The sequence below is a fragment of the Oryzias melastigma genome, linkage group LG3, assembly GCF_002922805.2.
Source record: "Oryzias melastigma strain HK-1 linkage group LG3, ASM292280v2, whole genome shotgun sequence".
Taxonomy (NCBI): domain Eukaryota; kingdom Metazoa; phylum Chordata; class Actinopteri; order Beloniformes; family Adrianichthyidae; genus Oryzias; species Oryzias melastigma.
In genome coordinates this window covers 1,931,432-1,943,635 of record NC_050514.1, presented here as the reverse complement: position 1 = coordinate 1,943,635, position 12,204 = coordinate 1,931,432, and positions in this window count along the sequence as shown.

The window sequence follows — 12,204 nt, the reverse complement described above, 5'->3', positions numbered from 1 at the left end:
CATCCTGTTAAAAACACCAGACCACTTCCTGCTTCCCCTTCCTGCTGCTAGCACTGCTGCTTTGCTGTGGTTGGACGTGCTCTGGCTGGTGGTTATGGAAACTGCGCATCTCTGCCGTGCCAAGAAAAACAAAAACACTCATTCACACCAGGATGTAAATACATTTCCGACCTGCTCTTAAATCAGTTTTGGGGTTTTTTCTGGATAGCAAAAATCTGTTTCTTCTGATGGCGAGCTACTGTAAGACCCTTCAGGGAGGACAGCTGAACTTGAAAGGAACCTTCAGGAAGGACAAATGGACAGAACTTGGACAAAAAACTTCATCAGGGATTGAAAGGATCTGGACACCCAAACTCCAGGACAGAACCCTTCATGTTTAGTACTGTGTTTGTTTGGTCAAAACAATCAATTGGTTCTTTTACTGGGTTGCTGTGTTTTCATTCACACACTCTGGGCTTTTCAAAACGAACATCTCTTCTGTAGTCAGAGCGCCTTGTCCTAAACACACGTTACACCAAGGAACTGAGAAAGTCAGCAGTGATCAAACTCTGACCAAGAAGTGGAAAGTGAGGAGTTCTGTTGAAACCCAACAATGATTGGAAACATTTCTGCCAGAGTCATCATGCAAAGAAAGATTCACAAATGACTTCAGCTGTGATCCAGGACTCTGAAAAACTGTGGTGTGGATGTCTGGAGATGTAAAAAGGAGGAACGTGAAGAAAAATGGGCTGCATGGTCGAGTCACCAGAAGAAAGAATTTTTTTGGTGCAAATGCCACAAAATGACTGAGTTTTTCCTTCCTGAGATTAATGGGGACTCTTACTCTGGTGTAGATCACCAGATTCAAGGATTTCTACCATGTAGGTCAACACAGCAGTGGAGGTTGTTGTTAACTCAAACACAACTGATCAGACATGAAAGTTCTGTTTGTGTTTGATGTGGTTTGGGTCTATCCCGGTGACCTTTATGGCAAAACCCTCTGCATTTATCCATGCAGGATAAATGCAGAGAACCATGATATTTTAAAAGTCATAGGGAGTTTTAAAAATAAAAATACAAGTTCAAGAGCCCAAAGTCTGCTGAACAGTTTATAAGTTGAATGGTGTCTGTGGTGAAAGTCTACTTGACTTCTATTGTTTTGTAGAGCTCAAAGTTTTTTGCTGAAAAATTAGCTTTTGAACATTCCGTAAGCCATTTACAATGGAGTTAAAAAAGTGGTAGTTGGTTGAATAGTTTAAAAAGTTGAAGCGTTATGAAGTTGAAACTTACGAGCAGCTATCTCCTAAAAGAGCTGAATATTTTGATAGCTGAATGAGCTGAATAGGTCAAGGGGTTGAAGAGCTATCTAGCGACAAAAAACTTACAACATATAAGTGGATCACTATAGTGTGAATGCTCCACAGGATTCACACAATAAAAACAAAAGCAACTGCATTTATCAGGATGTGTGAGTGAGCAGACTGATCAGAACTGGCAGTGATTCATTTATTTAACAGAGACAGGAGTGAGGCGTGCCAAGGCTAGGACTCCTTAGTCCACCAGGGGGTGTCAGGCACACTAGGGCAAGAGAACAGAGTTATTTCCAGGTTTCCAGGTGGAGGGGGCCTGAAGGGCGGAGTCAGGGTGCTCTCCTGAACAGGCCTGACCCGGGAGACATGAACCTCAGATGAACCTGCAGTGGTCTTGGGAGCCGCAGTCTGACAGCCACATGGTTGACCACCTTGGTTATAGGGAGAGGACCCACAAAACGTGGGGTCAGTTTCAGATTCTCAGCATGTAGGGGCGAATCAGACGTAGATAACCATACTCTCTGACCCACATAGTATCTGGGAGCAGGGGGGCACCTCTTTTCCGCTTGTGTTTTGTAGACGTTGACGGACCTCAAGAGCACTTGATAAGCCCTTCTCCAGGCTCTCCAGCAGCGACGAAAGGACGCCATGGCAGATGACACTGAGGCCGCCCTTTCCTGAATGTCAAAAAGTGGGGGCTGGAATCCAAAAGCCACTTGGAATGGGGACATACCTGTGGCAGAGGTGACAAGTGAATTGTGAGCGTACTCGACCCAGACAACGTCATCCGCCCTGGAGGAAGGGTCACGGCTACACAGGATGCGTAGACCACCCTCCAGTTGTTGGTTTATCCTCTCCGTCTGTCCATCTGGTTGCGGATGGAAACTGGAGGACAGGGTGACCATCACACCAAGAAGTTTGCAGAACTCAGCCCAAAATTTTGAGATAAACTGCAGACTTCTGTTTGACTCAGTGTCTCCGGGAGAGCCGTGGATCCTGAAAATGTGTTGTGCCATGAGATTGGCCATCTCTTTAGCAGAGGGAAACTTGGGAAGTAGACCAGAAAATGCATTTTGCAGTTTATTATACAATATTTTAAGATGACATTTCATAATAGAGTTTACTTTAAATTCATTTGAAAGTAAATTGGTTGACCAATTAAAAATATTAAAGATTCAACTAACCAGTGGAATAGTTTGGCATCAGAGGTTAGAGAAGAGAATGCGCTTTCTACTAAATAATCAGCTTCTATAATTATGACTGCAACTACAACTGCTGTGTTGCACCTCTTAAGAGTTTTTTTGGAGCGAATGTGTCCTTTAAGACAGACAAAACCAGAAGTCTTCCTCGACATACACATTTATAGAGAGTTCTTCTCACGTAGCAGAAGCCACTCTGTAGTTTCACACATACAGATGATGAAGCTGCAGACATGATGGATGAACGTTTATTATTATCTTTATAAAAAAAACAGTTTTACAACAGTTGTGTCATTTTATTTTGCTTCATTTATTCATTACACCAGGGGTGTTCAAATCCAGGCTTTAAGGCCCGCTGTTCTACATGCTTTCCAACCAACCTACAATTGATGGTCTATATTGGCTAAACACACCTGATCCAGGTAATCAACAGCAGATAAGACAGAATTTCTGGAAAACCAGCTGGAGACCGGGCCTCGAGGCCTGGATTTGGACACTTCGGCATTACACCTTATTGGTGACGCGGCTGAAGTTAGCATCTGTGTTAGCATCCACAAAGCAGAAAATGTCATCAAAAAATCTAAGTTAAGACCATTACTCCGGGCTTACACCGCTAGCGTCACGGCTCCGTTGCGTTGCGGGAGCGGACTAGCTACAGCCGATGGCTTACACTGGCAGCTGCTCCAGCCACAGCCTGAACTGTCGATCTTGCGAGATTGCGAACTCACGTTGGATCACGTAACAACTCGCAATCGATACAGGAAGCCAAATCCTTGTTCTCCAGTCATTTCAGAACACTTCTTTGTCTACGTAGAAAGGACAGAGTAGTGCTGGATCTCTATGATCAGCTTCTTGTCGTCCATGGTTGTGACTGACAACGCTGTGCTGCAACACACTTTCAATAACCCGGAAATTACGCAATGTTTATGACACGCTGAAACCGGCGAGAACAGCGGAAATTTTGATTCACAAAAGTGCTGCAGATCAGCTACGACGTCCCTCAAAATTTGAAGCCAACGAAACGGATTCTCTGCGACGCAGAGTCCGGCCCGCAGACGCAAGACGTGAACGCCTGCAGTGGGAGTTCCTCTCGCACTTTTAAAGTTACAGAAAGACTGCGGCGCTCGCAGCGGAGCCATAACGCTAGCGGTGTAAGCCCGGGGTTAGACTCGTTTAAACTGGGGTTACACAACAATATCAGTTACCAGTAGTCGACAAAATGGCTTCAAGCCGATAAATCCGATAAAAAAAATTATTTTCAGTTAAAGTTGACAATTAAAAGTTTAAACTACCAATGCTTCCTCACTCACCACTCAGCCTTATCCATACTGGACACACACGCACACCTAGCTAGGAGTGGCGCTGCATCAGACAAAGTTATTTTTATGTCAAACTTTCAAGTTATTTCAGTTATATTTTTAACTATTACTTTTTAAAAAATATTTTAAGCAAAAAACCTTAATATATAGGCTAATATAGCAATTTGGGGCCCCCTCCAGCAGATAGTGCCCTAGGCAGCTGCCTATGTCACCTATGCCCAAGACCAGCCCTGCATGTAGCACCTGCTCAGCCAATGAGGACAGGTAAAAAGGGGGTACGGACAAGCAACCCGAACGCCATTTGCAGTTTAAATATATATATATATATATATATAGTCTTTACATAACTTTCTTCACATTTTTAACATTAAGTTTTAAAAAGTGACTAATATCACTTGTATAATCTGTTTTAACTTTGGTCATGATTATTATGCATACAATTTCTAATATTCTGCTTTAATTTACTATGAACTGTGAAATGATGTCTGCAGTCTAGAATGTGTTTACTGACACAGACATGTTTGCAGGATTTGCAGAGAAAACGATTTTCAGTATTATTTCGTGCATTCATGTGAATCTGACAACAGATCTGTGAAAATGTCTTCATCATAAATGCTGAACCAAGTTGCTCCAGGGTGAAACACTTTAGTGAACAGCAGTCAATTGACCCACTGTCAGTCAGTTGAAAAACATGTGTTTTCCCCTCTGCACCCTGTCACAGTCATGCTGAGGGCTGGCATTCGTGGTTCTAAACTCTCTGTCTGTCCCTGATAAGACTTCCTTTGTCTGGGCGCGGCCTCACCCAAAGGTGCTTACCATTCATGGGCTGGAACCTGAAAATAACCACGGAGGTTGATGGAGCAACTCCCTTGGCAACAACTCATCTCCTGCATGTGTTCCGGCCAGGAAATACATCCAGCATCTTTGCATGAATGATCACACATAACATGTCACAACGGGAAATTGCTTTTTTCCCGTCAACTCTAATCTAACTTTAAATCTAATGTCTTGCTGCTTCTGATAGATTTATTTGGAACAGCAGAGAGCTAATAGCAGCGCGGCATTACTCCAGCAGGCACCAGCAGTCCAGTCAGTCACTTTAAAATCCACTTTTCAGAAAAATATCAGAAAAACATTGCACCAAATTAAAATGCTAAAAGCATAAGATCACAAAAGCAACAACTGAAAGTGGTTTAAGTAAACTGATTTGAATTTAAATCGAATAGAAGAGAGACAGGTCCAGGGAAGTTAAAGAGAAGTATGCAAATAAAAAGTAAAGTAAATATGCACATACTTCTCCTCAGGTACTGTTGTAATTACATGCTGCTCATGCAGACACAACAATAACAGGAGGATTAAGCAGCTTTGATGCCATATTGACATCCTCCTAATCAATGCATGTATAATTAAGGATTGAAGCCAAGAAAGTGACAGGTTGCATAATTGAGCCCCTGCTGACCCTGTGGTCAGATGAAGCAGCATTGTGCCTGTGACACGGTGCGTGTCCAAGCATATGCGTGCTTATGTTTAAAGCTTCTTCATGACCTGCTTAACTCGTGGTCGTGAAGCAGCATTTGTTTAGGTTTTGGCTTGATATTGTTCTACATTAGCGTAAAAAGGTCTGTTAATACACACGAAATGAAGTTATAATGACAACAAAAAGCCTTTGACACAAATGCTTCTTTGTCTCTCCTTTACACAAATCTATAGGTGCATCCTTATGCTTCCTGGTCTTGTTTTTCATGCTTCCCAACAGTCTCTAAAGTCCTTAGCTTTGCATTCTCTTTCATTTTCTTTGTTCATCCGTTCATCAAAGCAATTCTTTGATCTTTCGATTACACTAAAGTTAAAATATTGCAACTTCTTGGAGCTGTAAAAAATCTTCGGATCGATGAATGACAGTCAGCGCACACACTTTTACTGGGAGGCAGCACCGGACGAGTTACACCACCATATGTGAAGGAATTATTGACACCTGGGCTAAAGATCAGCTGGAACTGTTGTGTGAGCTTTTGTTAAAGCTGCCGGCATCATTGCTACACCTAAACCTTGAAAGGTTAAACCTCAATATAGTGAGGAACTGCAGTAAGTTCATCGCATTTAAAAATGCTAGTTTCTAATTTGAGTGAAATACTTGTTTAAACAGAAAGTGATCAGTGTGAGATGAACGTCATTACAGAACAAGGTGAGTCAGACCAATCTATTACTTACATCTTGATAAGGTCAGTAAAAATGTGATTCAGAATTAGAATTAAAAGTAGATCATGTTAAGGTTACTTGTAAAGCTGCTGTCCCAGAATAAGAAGAAAATGAATAACTTTTAGCTCACTTCATAACTACTTCTTTGTAGCTTTTAGTTTCCCCTCTTTAGGAGGCATCACAGTAAAACATTCACCTCCGTCTGTCCTTGGCATCCCTCGCGCTCACACCAGCCACCCCCATGTCCTCCTTTACTGCCTTCTCTTCCTTTAAGGCAGGGGTGTCAAACTCAATCCCACAGGGGGCCAAAATCCAAAACATACATCCAAAACGGGCCGAACAGGATAAGCATTTAATGAACACTCTAAAACTAAATTTTTAAAACTTAAAAAATGCAACTTTTTAACATGAATATGAATTAAAACAGGCGGGACTATTATTCCAGAATAAATCACATAACTCGATATTTTACTCTTCATAAAAATATATTTAGTCAAAATTATACAAGTTAGAAATAAGCGCAAAATAACATTGGGCCAAAAATAACACTAAGATAAAGTCATCTGGAGGGCCTAATCCGGCCCCTGGGCCTTGACTTTGACACATGCTCTAAGGCCTCTTTCCTGGTTGCTTCAACCTCAGCCTCCTCTAACCAACTCTTCCAGAATTTCTTCTTCTCTAGGTCGTGTCCTACCTTAAACCACTGACAACATTCACCATTCTACCTTCATCTTCCAGCTTCACACTCATCATCCCGTCTGACACTTTTTTTCAGAGCAGACTCCTCCTTCACTTCTCCTCCGTTGCTCTTTTCATCCACACTATGATCAAACATCTTGAATCTGCACCCTTTCTATAAACCTTGCTGCCTTTTCATCTGATCTCTTGAACCTACAGGACATCCACTTTATTCTTTACATTATGTCTGCCACCTCACTGGGATTCTTTCCTTTTTCTCTTTGCCTTCATCTCTTTCATTGACCTAAAGTTGCTGGTTTCCACTAGATCAGCAGCACTGGTGGATGTTTTGGTTAACACCAGAGATGTCGCGGTCTACACCTACAAATAACACACAATCATTGACATACACTAAGTCTTTGACTGTTTACCCACTCAGTGTAAATCAGCTGACTTTGACACAGAAAAGCAGCTTTTCATGTCTGCCTTTCACCAATGTGAAATACTTTATGAATATCAAGTGTAGCATATTGAGTAAAGTCGATATGAAAATGTGCTTTTCTCTTTGACAGAATCAGATGATTTATGCAGGTTTGATCCTCACCTTACCCGCCCGTGTGTTGAAGTGTCCTTGGGCAAGAAACTGAACCTCACATTGCCTCTGGTGGGAAGTTGGCGCCAGTGTTCGTCAGCAGAGCCGCCATCAGTGTGTGAATGTGTGTGTGAATGGGTCTGTGATTGTAAAACTCTTCGTGCCTTAGAGGAAGGTAGAAAAGCGTTGTATAAGGATAGGCTTTTTTTTAAAAACATTTTTACGTAGGCACTTTATTACCCTGCATATCAGTGCAAGGCTGCTTTTCTTCATTACAGAATCTAATGGAATAACTTTAATTGGGTGAATAGTTTGAAGAGTTACTGTAGATGAAAGACCTCTGGAGCTAAAGCTCTGCTGTCAAAGAGTGTAGTGCTGGATTGTAACCCCTCCTAGTTGTATGTATACACCCAAAGTAAAGGAACATAATTATGTTCATAGGGATTTCTTCTGAACTTTTTCCCACTCTCTGCATTTTTCTCATTATATATCAGAGGTGTCAAACTCGATTGCAGAGTGGACCAAAATCCAAAACACTCCTTTGGTCACAGGGCCGAACAAAATAAACACATTAAAACTACATTTTTAAATCTTTAAATATGCAACTTTTTAACATTACTATGAATAAAGGAATATTATACCAGAATAAATCAACTTAAACCTTAAATAACTTTCTGTCAAAATTATATAAGTTAGAAATAAGCGCAAGATATAAATAAGATAGAAATAAGGATGTTAATAACAATAAAATAAAATGATCTGGAGGGCCGAATATAATCACCTGGAGGGCCAGATCCGGCCCCCGGGCCGTGACTTTGACACGTGTTATATATGGTGTGTGTTAAGACTTTATGTTCTGTGGTTCAGTTGTAGATGCTCATGATACGATTTCCTTTACTTTACTATTTGTGTCACTTGTCAACATATTTCCATTCCTGTTTTTAACACATTGTCGTGCAGATATATATGTATCAAACTCCTTAGGCTCAAAAATAACCCTATAATTTAGCATCTACTGTATTATCTGAACTATACCTGGTTTATCATCAATAAATGGTCTAAATTTTAACTAAAGTCATTTATAAGGCATAACAAACTATAAGACTGAGCTCTAAGGCGCATTAATCAAGTCAGAGATACGTCCATCAGTCAGTCAGGCTTTATTAGCTGCTTTCACCGCAGCTACAACTTGTTTGTGACACGCCACACATTTGCCGTATTAGAAGCATTAGCCGCATTAGCGTATTCACTATATTTATACCTTAGAAATTACACTGGTGGGTTGGCATTGCGTTACTGTTGCATTGTGAGGGGAGTCCATCTCAGGGCTGTCAGTTAGTTTCCATTGTCCGTCCCCATCCCCCCGGCTCCTGGAGGGGTGGTTTGTCCTGCCACCCCAATGCCAAGTAGTTAGTCCAGTCCTCTCACCCATCTAAGACCTAACCAACCAGGCCTTATGTGCCCTCCTTTCTTACAGATACTTTGTGTCATACATGTGAGGGAAATATGTGACTTATACATTAATTGATTAATTCATGTCAGACGTGCTGTAGTGAAACAATGAGTTCCTGTCTTCCAACCTTTTATGCCTGGTAAAAGAACTGTCTCCTCATGAGAAAAGGGAGCCGATCTTTGTAACACGTGTTGCCTGTGCTGGGAACAGAATCTGTAATGCAACATTTTCTTGTGTGATGACGTCTATACCAGCCCATACAGGGTTGTTCCTCCTTCACATTTCCAGAACTTTCATCCCTGTGAAACTTCTCTGCTCGCCTGATCAGCAGGTATTCATTTGTTTTGTATTATTAATTATTAAAAACTTGTGTGGAACTAAGGATTGTTTGCTTCTCATTTGGACTTCAGTAATTTTTCCACCACAATAAATAATAAATATTTTTGCATTTCTAAAATTCAACTTTTGTTGTCCTTTACAAAAATTGTGTTATCCGCGGTGTCAACGTGCATTATTACATGAGCATGCCATGTTAAATAAGAGATCAAATTTGATAAAGTTTTATTTTGAAAGTACAACAGAAGTTTTTATGTTAAAACCCAGAGGTGTTTCTGCTTCTCCAGCTTTTTACCATAAAATGAACATGTCAACAGACGGGACATAGAAACTGGTGTCAGACGGAGGTGATGTGAAAAACATTCTGATTAATTGAAAAATGAATGTTGTATTTTTTGTGTCAACACAACAAAGGGTAACGCAGATGTAAATCAACCTTAACTCCCAACCTTGTTAGTAACACCTAAAGAAATACAGTCTGACACCGCTACACGCTAGCTTTATTTGCCTCTGATGAAAATCATGTTTTTTGAGTATTTATTATGTATTTGTGGCATTTTTCTTAACAGAGAGAGCAAATGTAATAAGAAATCATTTCGCTTTTGCATCCACAAAGCTCCTCCCTTCCTCGTCCGAGCTGACAATTAAAAATGAAACTGCTGTAGCAGTGGCGATGATGATAGCGAGACACAGAGATACCATATCATTGATCCTAGGCATCCCTGGTAACGGGCTAGTGTGCCATCTCTAGCAGTATACCTCATTGGTAAAACCCAACCTTGTTTGCAACTCATAAAAAGAAACAGACTAGCATTTTGACAGAGTGCTGTGTAGCTCTAAAAATCACTCCACAACTAATCTATATATAAGGTGCACAGTTGTTTGTTTTAAAAAAAAAAAAAGAAAATTATGGCTTTATAGTGCACCCTGTAGTGTGGTAAGTACTTGTACTTGAAAGCAAAATCATAAGTGATTTTTTTTCTCATAACTGGAAATAAATTCAGTGTCAAGAGGTTATTCACCTTAACCAATCTCTCCGTCTGTGGACACTCATTCATACAAGTCATTATGTGTACATCCCTTTTGTTTAGCTGATTCCACCTTTACTTTGCTTTCCTCTTTATGTCAAAGTTTGGGTCGTCAAAGACTTTAGGAAAAACATCCAAACTTCATCACTTCTTCTTCTACAGCTTCTTTTAATTGGACATGTTTTAGCTAATTAATTTATATGAAATTTTAACCATCATTGTAATTCTGTTTTATTTGCTTAACAAATGTTGTATTTTATTGCTGTATTGATTCATCCCCAGGGCTCCCTTGAAAAGGAGGTTTTAAATCTCAATGGGATCCACCCCTGGTTAAATAAAGGTTACTAATAATATTATTCTGATTAGATGTTTAATCATTCCAAGCTTTCTTCATCTTAACCTCTGAATTGAAGAACTGGAATGATATTAGAGAGAATGGTGCTTTTTAGGTGTTGTATGTGAGTCACCATTTAGGGTCATCCATTTAGGTACACAGCAGTGCAGCGTAGACTTAAGTGGACCAGATGTTGGACACTTCTTAAGCAGGAACAGGTTATTGTGCGTTGCAGCCTGGAGCTAGAAGCTACATAAATGATGGAGAGTCCAAACATGTGCAGCTTATTTTATTTTATTTTTTGTCCCTCTGAGAATACAAACAAACATGCAGCAGGCCAAAGTCTTCACTCTAAACATTCCACCTCCTTCTTAAAAATATTTGCAGCTTAAAAAATACCCGCTTCACAGAGTCTTAGGGCGAGGAGAGACAAACACTTCAGTTTGAGACCCGCTGGCCCTCTTCGCTCTGAGACACTGAACAATAATTGACAAAGGTGCAGCACTTCATTACTCTACTCAGTGCCTGAAACCTTTCAGAGTCAGATTACAAACACCCAAAAAGTCACATCCCTTCCTGCTGGAGGCCCTTCTTCTATAATAAATGCAGTGGTTTGGGTAATTGATAGATCGAGGGTACAATAAAGTGCTTTTTTTTTTTTTTTAAATGCCACGTCTGCCCAGGAACGGCTTCAGAGCTGAGTAAAACCAATTAAACCATCAAGTGTCAGCCTCCACTATGACCTTCACACACTCTCTCTGTCCAGTGGCATTCGCTTTCCCTCAATTTATTAAGTGGCTAAATTCATCAATTAAGCAAACAGATTTAAATTGGATGGGGTAAACAGCGAAATTCTATTATGCGATGCTCTGCTTATTTAGGGAGGAAGAACTCCACCATACAGAGAATGACTTCTTGAAAAGACCTTTTACTGCTTGTAAACACTTGTCAGCACATGAGATTCTCTTTTTGTGCACCTTAAGAGAGTTTTTAGGCATGTTTTGCAGGCTGTCACTCTAAAATAGAAGAGACCTTGACTATCTTTTTTCCAAACAGCAAATGGATGACACAATTTTCACTCTAGTTCATATCCTGTTTTCTTACTGTCAAAATTGAAAGTCTGTGTTTTTCCACAAAAATGTTGTTCTTAAAAAAAGAAAATAAAAACTTCCAAGCCTCAGATGTTGTGTTTCTGGACTGACAGCTTATTGGCATACTTTGTTAAAGACCCACTCCAGTGAAAATGGAGGACATGTATAAATAAAATTAAGCCTAAAATTTCATTCATCAATTCTGTTTGTAAAAATATTTGTGATGTTGAAAATACACTAGATAGGCCACAAGCTTCCTCGTACATCTTCATTTTCCATGTCTGAGCTGGCATCCGACTAAAAAACGTACAGCTGGATAACTCCAATATTCCCCGCCATTGTTGTTTCACTGATAGTGTAAGGTTGGCGGTGTGAAGGGCTGTAAGTTAGTGGGAGAGCATGTTAACAGAGAACTCTCAACAACGAGGAGGGAAACGGGGGATGGGGTTGCTCTGTGCCAACGGTCCCGCCCACAACTCAGAGGACAATTTCTAAGGAACTACAGTCGCGTTGCTAGACTTTTTTTTTTGCTTAAAACAACTCTGACATCCGAGCAGATGCTGTGTTTTGCATTACATTTTTTTGCAAATGTTAGTTGTCTTTATAATATCGGGGATGCCGAGCACATCAGTAAGGCCACTGTTTGAAGAACTGTCAGGAAAGTGTGCCTCGTGCTCAAGCACAAT